At 33.3% G+C, this 12,450-nt stretch overlaps 1 long non-coding RNA gene across 4 annotated transcripts in view; it reads left to right on the forward strand.

Moving 5' to 3' along the window:
• The window catches only part of LOC123630648, a 274,507-nt gene that overhangs the window by 95,673 nt on the left and 166,384 nt on the right, over window positions 1-12,450 (forward strand). For all 4 annotated transcript variants that reach the window (XR_006732729.1, XR_006732730.1, XR_006732727.1 and 1 more), the window contains exon 3: window positions 5,326-5,386. This is a non-coding gene — a long non-coding RNA (uncharacterized LOC123630648). The remainder of the gene's footprint in view (window positions 1-5,325; window positions 5,387-12,450) is intronic.

Here is a 12,450-nt window from a genome sequence, read left to right on the forward strand (position 1 = left end):
GGGTGTTATAGCACCTTGTTTTAGCCTGTCAAGGGTCAATGTCTAGGCTCCCCACTCAGTCTTTGCAGGGATTGGTGGGGATGGGACCACAGTTCTTTTCATGGTGTTTGGCTAGAGTAAAATGGTATTGTCCTGATAGTTTCTGTTTCTTTCTAGGCTGCTCCTTTCTTGGACCATTGGCTAGAGAAAACAGGCTTTTGTGGGGACATTTTTTTGACTGCACCAGTTGGCGTTTCTGAGTTTCAGCCTTCTTTATCTTCAAATTTTGGATGGATAAAGTAAAAAGAAAATTTGTGTCATTCCTTGGGTCCTGCAGTCCCAAGCTAGTTTGTCATCTTCTATCTACCTTTCAGAGTCTCCTTACATTTGACTTATATGTAGTGTCTAGGGATTTTAATTTTACCTAGCAGGAGAATTAGAAGCAGCTATGTCTACCCAATCTTCCTAGAAACAAAAGTCTCCTTTTTCTTTTTTTTTTTTTGTTGTTGTTGTTTTCATTGGGAGGACAGCATACCATTTTTACATTAGATTCTTTAAAGAAGTTAAACAGAAATATAAAAAAAATTAGTGAATTTAGCATTAAAATGGGAAAACTTCAGTCAGAGAAAAATATCTCCATTTGTAATTTATTTTTTAACATCCATTTCACTTCCACTTTCCAGTTTCTACCAGTATTTTTTTCTTGACAGGTTTGTCTCTTTTAGGACCAGAAACACTTCTGTTTGGTGGTGAGTTTTTCTCACTTTGAAGTCCTTATCAAATGATATGGGAGTCATTTCCATTTGGTTCATTGGTGTTCCCCTGTGCCTATCATAAGACCTACCACGTACTAGCACTTAATAAATATCTGCCGAATAGGTGAATGAGAACTAGAAATTTAAATTTTCATTTCCATAAGTGGGTTATCTACTCTATTCTTGCTGCTCTGAACCGTAGGACATATGTCTCTGCTGTTCTTAATTCCCCACCAAACACTCTTCAAGCATGTACTTAAGACACCCGTAGAATTTGTCTAGATTTTTGCAATCTAGGAAAAAGCAATTTTAATTTCAACATATGTAGTTTTTGCCTTATGGTTTAGAATTGTGTACGTTTTGAATTACAAATAAGGGGGACAACCTGAGGGTTCCCGTGTGTGCGCGTGCGTGTGTGTGCACATGTTTATGTGCAAATTCCCTCCTATTGGTCCTAAAAAAAGTCATCTGAAGGACATGGCACCAAAATGGCCATTAACCATTTTAGGATATCTTTCCTAGATCCTTGAGCCTTTTTTTACTTTTTTGGGATGCATGATTTCCTTTTGTTAGGCAAGTCATAATTTGAATATCTTTTAAAATCTTTGTAATGTATTGTGTAATGTGTTTATACATGGGGAGGGGTAATATTAATCTATCATTTTGGTAAGGCACAGAATATAATTTCAATTTTTTTTGCAGACATAATTATACTTTAGATAAAGGTCCTCCAATATTGCAACTTTTTTTAATGGTGTAGCAGGACATGGTTCTTTTTAGTGCTACTCAGTATGTTTGATTTCGATATTAATGATGCTTGCTTTCATGCTTGGCTTTAGATTCTGCTTAAGGAAATTGTGAAAGATTTAATTCAGTCTACTTTTGTTAGAAAGTATGGAAATGTTTGTACATGGGAACTTTTGTTACCCACTAGAATGGAAATTCATTGGGGAGGGGGAACCATTTCATTTTATTATCTAAGAGCTGTTTATATAGTCCCTGCATCTTTCATTCCACACAGGCAAACTGTAGCCAGTGAAGAAATAGAGCACTTCTCACGTGTGTCAATCTCAGCAAACTTGCACAACAGCTGTGCTAGGTACTGACGAAGATTATCACAGGACCCAAGGAAGGGTTTTGTGTGGTGGAAGAGACAACTGGCTTTCTCAGGGGACCACTTTGTTGGAGATTGCAGCAATACTGCATCCCCACTGTTGCTAGAGGATATTGTGGCCATAAGGTACAAAATGGGAGCCAGATAAAATCAGAAAGTAATAAAAATCAAGAAGAAAATTCAGAGATTTTTTTAAATCTTAAAGTGAAAGTCTAAAACAAATGTTCTGGGTTTGTTGCATTCACTTTGAGGAAAAGGAGACAGACGAAGGGTGCCTTTAACTCAGAAAACTTGCAGGGCATTCAGTCTTTTCATTTGAGAACCATTTGGGTGTGTTAAGAAATAAAGTTGCAGAGTAGGCATGTTCAGACCTTTATTTGCTACATTTGGTAGGAAAGATTTTTTTTTTCCCTCTTAACTACAAGAAGCCAGAGTTTTCTGTGCAAACGAAACAGGCGTTGCAAGAAACAGATTCACTTTGGACGACTCTTCACATTCCAAGTCATCATTGCGTTAGGCAGCACAATTCCATCTCTGGTTGATGGGCAGAAAAAGTGGGCAGCTTGCCAGGTAGACGTTTCCATGACTCCCAGCCCCCAAAGGTGATGCGTTTTTCAGCTAATTCAATGAAGAGTGGGCTGAACTTTGGGTCTAAACGAGACAATAGCTGCCTTCGCAGTATCAGCAGAATGGTTGATGGGAATGCACTCTACATTTGGCAGAGAATCATGTGACCTTACGACTGAGATTTTGTGATGGTGCCAACAGAGACTTGGAAAGCAGCAACCGTCCTGACTTTTTTCTTCTTTTCTAGCATGGCTCAGAAAATGGTGGATCTTAATACTTGACTTTAGCCAGACTCAGCAAGCGACTGAGCTTTGAAGCACAACTTCGCCTTTATTCTGGGTTTTTTGGCAGGCCACCAGGAGGCTGTCCCTTTCACGCCTGATAAATTCTGCTGCTTATCTCTAAATAGAAAAAAAAAAAAGGAAAATAATAACAGAATATTGAGGCATAACAAGTGAATCCTAAAATTGTATGTGCTTTTTGTTTTTGTTTTTGTTTTTTGTTCTTTTGCTTTCTCTGACTGCTGATTTTTTTTTAATGTTAATACCCTTTCTGCTTGCTGAAGAATCCAAGTAGTTGGGTCTTTTTTTTTTTTTTTTTTTTTGGTTTATAATGAACAGGCATTTGAACTGGGCAAACAGGACGACAGCAGCAGTGAGCATGAGATCATTGCATTGCAGCAGTGTAGCAAACTGGCACCCTGCCTTTTCACCCCTTTGGTTCAGGAGACAAACGTGTGCAATCCTCATTTCTAAAGTCAGCACAGCCTGGAAGGATTCCTGGTCTCTCCCACCTTCTACCATTCTGCTGCCAGTGACGGCAAGGATTGGTGCAGCTTCTGCGCAGTGCTTTGTGCCTGGAATACCGAGAAGGAAGAAAAAGAAGACAAGCACCCTGGTCCTTCTTTTCTGAGAAATAACAGGAGCCCTGAAGAAAAAAATCTGAGTTTGTCCTACTACATGCAAGAGTGCTGAAAAAAATGAGACGCTCCTGCTCAAAAACAAAAACAAAAACAAACAAACAAAAATCCAAACCAAAACAAACCAAAAAAAGCAAACATTGGCTTGTATAACTACAGAGACATCGGGCTTTGTAAAGCAGCTTTTTAAGGCAACATAACCAAATGAGCCTTCTTTATTTTTATTATTTCAAACAATATGGCATAATTAGCAATATATTGCACTTGGTGAAATCGCACCTTTCATATCAGGTATAACTTTTTTGTTGTTGTTTCTTGTAAAGCCTACTGTTATGTAAAAGGGGATCCTTGAACTTTCAGTTTGCTTTTATTTAACTCATCACCCACTTTACTCTTATTAACTTTTTCCTTTTCCTCTCTTGCTCTAATCCTGATTAGAATAGAAACTTAAGTGAAAATAGAAAAATTTCTATGAAAAAGACGGTACCTGTTTTTATTTCTGTTACACACTGAAGTTTTGGGAAGACATTACTGTGTTATCTGTGCTTTTTGTGTCCAGTATTAATTTTGCTATCTAAGAAAAGTGAGTGTTTATACCTACTTGGTAAAGAAAGTAAATTTTTCATGTGATTCATAATTTGAAATGTGGAAGAAGAAACTTTTTGAACTTCTAGAAAAGGGTCATATTAGAATATGCTTTAAACTTTTGGTAAGTAAAGTTGTTTGGGGGAAGCTATATTTAAATTATTTACAAGGATTTCAGTAGAGCAGGAATAGGAATGAAAAGATCATGTTCTCAGTTGCTAATAGAAAAGAAGCTTGTTCCACAATAATACTCTCTTTTAAAATACATTTTAAAAGAAGTATTTGTCCTAGAGCAGTTACAAAGAGCATTGGAAATATCTATTAAGTATTTTAGTGGAAAAAGTACATACAAACTTGTTTTAAGTTCAAAGCAATGTATTGGCTTAGCAAATAAATGCATTGCATTATAATTATTTTGTCTGTTTGTAGAAGCAAATTGCTAAGCAATTTAAGCATTTTATAACAAAACCCAGTTTTGCTTGGTTCAATGTGAAAGGATTAGCATAAGCATTCCACCTATTTTAATTTTGATAAAAAATATTTTTAAACATGTGTAAAAATTGTTTAAAAAGAAATAATGCTTTTGAAAAATATGGCATATATCAATGAAGCTTACAATATACATATTAAAAAATGATGCTATAATATTTTCAATGAAAAAGTAAACTTTATATAATCTGTTATGCTTTTAAAATCATATTTTATTATATTAAAAATATATAGGTTAAACAATGAGAAATTTTATGGAACTGATGAATTCTGCCTTCATTTTTGCTGTTCTATGAAGAATTATGGGAAATTACAAAAACCTTAAATAATGATAATATTCAAATAAAACATTTTATCAGGTTTATTGGTTATTGTTCACTAATTATTTACAAAATAGCTCTTGTTCTTCCATGCCGCCTCAGCTAATGGAACGCCAACTTTCACAGGCTTAATTAATATTGATAAACCTGTTTCCATATTTCAAGATCCTTAAGTTTAAAAACATTATTTTAAATGTTATTTTTAGGTGCCATTAATCTCTACACTCTTAATTATCTTATTAAGCTCCATGCCAAATCCAAATCTCTTTTCAGCTTTCACTACTTCATTGTGCAAAACCTGGTCGCTTCTTTAACAGCCATCGTTCTTTCACTTTCAAAATTGTTACTGTGAAAACAACACCAACCAAAATGAACGCATAAATGCAAACTATGAAACCACTTTATATGTCATATGAGTAGCCTTGGGTGGGGCCCTATGAGTCTTCCAAGCTTTTTTTTTTTTTAATACTTTAAACGGTTTTGCCCATTTTGATATTGTGTTTTCTTCTCGATCATCAACTCTCATTCCCACCATCCACTCAGATGCTCCTCCTAGGCAGCAGTTGTCTCATATTTCTCCTTTTGTGGTTGTTTTAGGGAAAAACTTAAAATGGATATGAAAAGTGAAGAAAGGGATCATAGGAGAAAATCATCTCAGGTAAAAATAAAAAACAAAAAAGCAATTAATATTTAATATGTTTAAAGGAAAACAAAATTCTTTTGACTGTGTTTAGCTATAATTCATTTCATATTCTTTATGAATCTAGCTGGTGGAATTTTCCTTGATGGTTTTCATTTGAGAATTTATATTACCTGTTTTTGTGAAAAATTTTGCCCGAGTTTGTGATCAATGTACAGTTTGCATCCCTTTGAGTATATACCTGTATATCCATACATATGACATAGGTGCAATACGGGTGAATAGAAAGCTATTTAGGAAAAAGAAAAACTGTCTTTTTTTTTTGTTTGTTGTGCCATATAAAAGGAAGTGAAATCTGGGGGAGGGAAATAAAGTTATGCTTTTTTATCTTTTTGACATGACCTAATAAGACAATGAAACTAAAACATAGATTGTTACAGTTATGACAAAACCTAAAACCAATGTTGCCTTTCATTTCACATTTAAATTTATAAATATATGTTGAAATATTTCACTAAAACTGAATGCATAATTGTTCATTATTTACTATAGGTTTTTAATAAGTATTAAAACAATTTAAAAATAAATAATGGTGAAAAAGTATATAGAACAAATTATATAAAGCCTTTAAGAGACATTTTATTTATTTCGAAACATGGAAAATACTGAGTAATTAGTATGAAGTAGTATTATTTTTCACAATGAAGATATAATTAAGAAATGCTAAATGATTATAGATATGAGTGAAATAATTCGTGATTGTACAACTTATGATTTTGTTGCAGTTGAGTTTAAAACCTTTTTAAAAAGGTGTATGTGGCTGGCTTTATGTTTACTCATTTGTGTGTTTGCTTGTTGTCTGATGGTTTAAAAATTTTTTTAGTAACGATTTATTTTTGTCCAACCTGTTGACCAGATCAAAGCTGTACATAGGAATATATTTTAAGTATATCTTTTATAATTAATAAATTTAAATATATTTTGTTTAAGAAAAAAGATATCCTCTTTCATGCAATACATCTGGAGTATAAATGTTAGTGCGGACTGGTAGTAATGATGCCATCATTTATGTGTCATTGATTTTAGTTTTCTGATATTAACTCATCTAAATATAGTATCATTCCAACTACAGACACATATGTATATATTTAAGCCTTATAATAATTTCCTGTGTTTTCTACTTAGTGAACAAGATCTCACTTATTTTATGAGAAAATTATAATGTTACCAATTCCTTGAAACCACTAAGGTTTTATAAAAATTAAAATAAGCACAGACTAACTCACACACAATTAACTTAATAGTTAATTTGGTTTTAATTATAGGCTCATAATACTACATTCATGCCTCGCAATTACATAATTCATAATGCATGTATGGATTCTTTTGTTTTCTTTTAAAACTCATCATTAATTAGAATAGTTTAATTCCAAAATACTCACTATTAAAACAAAAGCAATCTGTGAAAAACTTTCAATAAACTACTTTTAAAATTCTCGTGCATATAAATTTGCAGTTCATTTAGAATGTTTAGGAAGGCCTTTTATGGGAAATATAGATCCTTAGAGTCCAGAATTTAAAACATTTATAATAAAGAATCAATATTATCATTTTTGTCTCATAATTGCATCAGATATTTACAACAAATTCTGCAAGAATAGGGAGCCCATGTGAGATGTTGCCCATTGGCATAAACCCGTAGATCCGATCTTGTGGTAAAGTGGACCGCACAAGCTCGCTTCTATGGGTCTGTGTCAGTGTGGTGATCTGACAAAATGCTATGCATGCTGCTGCTCAGTAATATTTCAATAAATTCCTGTAAAACTCCAGCTGATTATATATACTCTTGAAGTAATTATATTTTCCTTTGTTTTTCATGTATATTTTAATTGTCATCTGTCTTATGAGGCAGGCTTCAATTGCTGACCACTTGGAAGCATTTATAGCACGGCCATTCACCTTTGATTCCAAGTGCAGTAAATTGCTTAAGAAAGTTGAATTTTTTTTAGCAGGGGTTGGACCAAGATCTGAATAGATCCTGTTCAGAAACTTCAGTGCACTCTATAGTGATTAGTGTACCTCATCAACTTCAGTAAGAAAATGAAAGGCTATAACTGGATTTATATATTACTACTGAGGCTATTTCTCCTGAAAAACGAGGCTGAATGCTACTGACTTTTAATATTATTAATTGCTAGTAGAAGTATGGCAGGAGAGATGTCAGAAGACATTTTGTATGACCCATGCTGGAAACCCAAGAGGTTAGGATAGTTCTATGAGACATATTTTAAGTTTTTTGATAAAATGCTAGAATATCGTATCTACATCCTTGCCAAGCCCTTAGGTGTATGGCCGCCATATTTGGAGGAGCTGACTGAAGATATGATAAGGAGTTTGAAGCAACATTGGAAGCTGTGTGCATCCGGGTTGAGGTAGTAGGTTGTATGGTTTAGAGTTACACCCTGGGAGTTAACTGTACAACCTTCTAGCTTTCCTTGGAGCACACTTGAGCCATCGAGGAATTCTTCATCACTTTAATCTGACTGAGCCAATTTCTTTCTGTGCAAGAAGGTAATGTGTCATGAGTATTTTGGATCATAGATCTGAGCCTTTATTATTTCATTTAAATAATAGTTTCAGCCCTAAATGTTAGATTATTCCATTTGCATCTACTTATGAACAATGGCAAAATGGTATTTCTAATGGGTTGTTACTCCATGTTCAAGAATTTTTAAGAACTGGTGGATAGTGAAAAACTGCATTAATATTAAAGCTTGTTTCATCTATAAATTCACAAAATTTGGCACTTAATTTTCAGCCTAATCATTGGTTGATTTATATTGGCTACTTAGACACTATAACAAAAAATGTCTGCTAGTGTTAATAACTCCCACATCACATTATCTGATTTTTTCTTATGACACATCACTTTCTACCTGATGTTATGGCTATTTATGTGCTTGTTTATTTTTTCCATACTAGACTGTAAGCCCCTTGAGGGCAAAGTCCATGTTTTATTTTTCATTGTATCCCCCGCAATGCCTTACACGTAATAGGCACCAAATATTTATTGGATGCATGCATGGAGTATAAGACCTCACTCTGTGATGAGTTTCTATTGAATATTTGAATGAATTACAATAATGGTCAAATATCTGAGTTTTGTTTACTGGTCCTAAAGTTGCTTAAATTTCATTCCCAGACTGCTCTTCATCAGTAATATATGTGTCATTCATCCTAGATATACAACTTAAAATTTGGAAATACTTTTCTCTAGAATAAAGAGAATAGAGCAAATTCATTTTTACTAATTAGTTCATTACAGTAAAAATCCAAAGTTTAGGTAATGTATATTTCTGTTGAATTTTAAATACCTTTATTTCCAGATGATTTGGTATCCCTTTAGTATCAATTTCAGCTAAAGGTTATATTTTACGTCTCATTTAATAATATGATTTTTTTAAAATCAGATTTTTGTATTCTGTATGTTTCCCTTATCCTCTACCTTTTATTTTTGTACAGCTGTATCTTTGAATAAAGCATAAATAACTAAACCAGAAACATGTCAAGAAATTAATAATAAATGAGTATCATTTGAGGATGGGAACACATTTTTGTTTAAAGGAAAAGCAACTTAAAATATGCTTTATGTTACAAAGTAAATGGGTCTTTTTGGAGTCTATTAGCTTGCAGTCAACTGTAGCAGCAGTTAATGGTATAATTGGCGTAGTGGTACTATCTTACGTAGATCTTCTTTCAGTCACAGAATTAAATTGTTGTTGACATTAGAACTTAAATTAAATTAACACCCTAAACATGAAACAGGGCATACACAAGAAAATATTTTGGGGTACTAATATATATTAAGAATCCTAAGATCCTGGCTATGTGGTGATGAGCTTCCTAGAACAGGCAGGTAACTTGCCAACAATGTAATAAATAAGGAATTTCTATCCCCCCAACATGTAGAACATGTGATCCTTAGAAAGTTAAATACCAATTTTTTCAAGCAAAATTATTTGGCTGGTATACAAAAGTAAAGACTATTCATCTCTGTGAAAGAAAATCTTTGCAAGGACTAAACAGTAAGTAATGAATAAGAGGCAGGAGATATAGACCCCCCCCCAAAAAAAGAAGACATGAAGAGACAAAAAGGAAAGTGAGTAGTATCAAAGACAAACAACATTGTGTCTAATGGTGGCAGTTCATCACAAAGGTGGGAGAAACAGACAATAGGATGGTAAATAATTATATAAATAATATACATAGTTTATAAATATAAGTAAAACCATAAATATTTTGCCCTTAAGATCCCTTTCCAGTGTGCTTGTGTATATGTGTGTAACCCAATACTAAGTGAATATATGTAGAAGCCAAATTGATGACTTCTGCATCTATTGATGGGCCAAATAGAGTTACTATTGTCAATAAATGTTTATTTCCCTGCAATACAGTAAAGGGTATTACAGAGGTCAACTACAATGTGCAGTTCAAGGGTAATCTCACAAAAATACTATAACAAATCCATAGAATTGTGGCCTCTTTTATAAACTATGTAGAATGAATAGATATTATAGAATAGTTGAAGAACGCTGAAGATGTAGCTATGATTCATTATGTTAGTCATGCAGAAATCACAAAAAGAATTCTGAAAGGCAGAGGATACAGTTAGCATCAATGAAGAAAATTTTCAAAACTTCTCTGTAGGGTGAAAATACTACACGGGAGAATTACACTTTTGCCTTTGATTCGTAATAAATGTTACTGTTCCAGCCATGGAGGCTATTCAGTTTACTCTATATTTATGAATAAATGGCAAATGACAAATGTACAAATTGATATGATTTTTTTAAGAAACCAAGATCTAGGACCACTACTGATAACAATATCTAGAAATAGTTAAATTATGTCTAAGAAAACAAGAATAAATATTGTTCCTTTAGAGGGTTGACAAGGAGCTATGGCAAAACAATTATCAACTATCCAGATTGAATAATTCCCTTCAAATTTTAAGTGGTCAAATTTTACTGTAGTCTAAGGTTTCCACATCTGGTAAAGGGAAAGTATTACAATTTAGGAAATGACTAAATATCAGCAAATCATACTTAACTTCACCAATATTTATTTTGATATTTTGGGGTATTCAGTTGGATATATCTTTGTGTTCACAGTGGCTGATTTACCTTAAATGCTTGGTGGGTTGAGGCAGGAAGGAGTTAGAGTGGGAAGGAAGGGACGGATGGAAGGAGAGAGGGAAGGAAGAAAAATAAAACCAAGTACAAAGCAATAGATTGAGCCTCACCAGAAAAATCCAATTTAGTTCATAATATTAGTTCGTAATATTGTGAACTACATTGGCCAAAGTAACTATGAGATAATCAGATAAATTACTTGACAATTGGACTGAGTCTTCTTGAAAACAATCCAGCAGTACATGAACTAGGTTATTAGAATAAGTGAGTTGGTTTCTGTAAATAATCATTTAGTTTCTCTTATTCCCTATTATCAAATGCTGACTGATGAACACAAGTGATTCTCCAAGATTACCCAAACGATGTGATACAGGATTCTGTCACCCTGAGCTTTATTTCCCACCCATGCCTACTTGCTCTGCCAAAGTATATAGGAATAACTCGTGAGGAAACTGGTCTGGACTGTACCTATACTTGGCCCCTGAAAGACCTTTTGGAAATGCCTGCGAAAGATCATTGCATAAAGATTCTGACATACCAGAAGAGTGTTTTATCTTTTACTTTAATTTTTACTGCCCAAGCAAAACTGTTACCTGTTATTATCATGTTTTTAACGTGATAATATCATGTTCATTTACAAAGCCTTTACTGATTACCTAAGAGAGACTGTCTCAATTTTGAATCCTTAAGGCCCTTGCAACTTTCCTTCCCACAGAGTTTTCTCTGACTTCTGTTAGTAATAATTACAATGTCCGAATAATTACCTTTGTACTTCTTGTACATGCTTCTCTATTTTAAATATATAGGTATTGAATTTTAAATATATAGGTTTTGTCGTATTGAGTTGAACTTTAGATCATTTTTATCCAAGATATTTCTAAACTCTCTAGAATGTATTATTATAGTATTAGGAGTATTCTGACAGTGTCTAAGAGGTCTACAGGCCAGTCTTGATTAATTCTATGATGTACCGTTTGAAGGTGACTTACAAAACTAACTGATCAGTATTATTTATAGTAAATCTAAGCCCTTTTGAACAGAAATCCCTGTTTTTTATAAACTCACAACTCCTACCATAATGTTCAGCTTCTACGATGTATTCAAGAACTCCTTGGTAAATGAACAAAATATTTTTAAACAAAATAAAAACACCATATAATATAATGGAGCGATTCTATATTTAAGTAGACTTCTTCAAACTTTTAAAGTTTGGAATTTAAGAGAAATTAGGAATGTAACTTTCAACTTTCGGGAATTCTGTTTGATGGTTGTTCTTAATACTTTTAAATTGGCATTATCTTATGTATGCCCTCATTTTTAACCTTACTCTATGCTGTGTGCAAGGTGTGAGTTATATCTAGATATTTAACCCCTATGTCTGATGCATCTTAAATCCAAATTCTGTTTTTCTTCACTGTGAACTTGTAGAGCACTTGATTCCAGTCATATTTAGCCTGCATTTGTAGTTACTTCTTATGTTTATATAGTAAAGTTAGATCATAAGCTGTATAATTTATGTGTATTTTACTCAATAGGCACTTAATAAATGCTGCTAATTGAAATTAAGAATAAAACCAAGATTTATTGATTATTAAGAATGATAGAGATCATCTGGCCCATTTTTCAGATAACCAAACTGAGGCCAAGATGGTTTACTGATTTTGGCAAAGTCAATCTACTAGTTGTGGACATAGCCCAGATTTCTATCCAGTTCAATGATCTCTCCAAGAAGAAATATTTTAGGATTCCTGTCATTAGATTTTTAGGTAGTTCTCAATTTTAATGTACCATTAAACAAATTTTAATGAACTAATTGATTGAAATTAGACAACAGGGTCTTGTTTCTGAAAGGCTGCAAATCCCTCAGTAATTTATTTTCAGATTCAAATA

This window comes from Lemur catta, chromosome 1 (genome assembly GCF_020740605.2).
Source record: "Lemur catta isolate mLemCat1 chromosome 1, mLemCat1.pri, whole genome shotgun sequence".
Lineage (NCBI taxonomy): Eukaryota > Metazoa > Chordata > Mammalia > Primates > Lemuridae > Lemur > Lemur catta.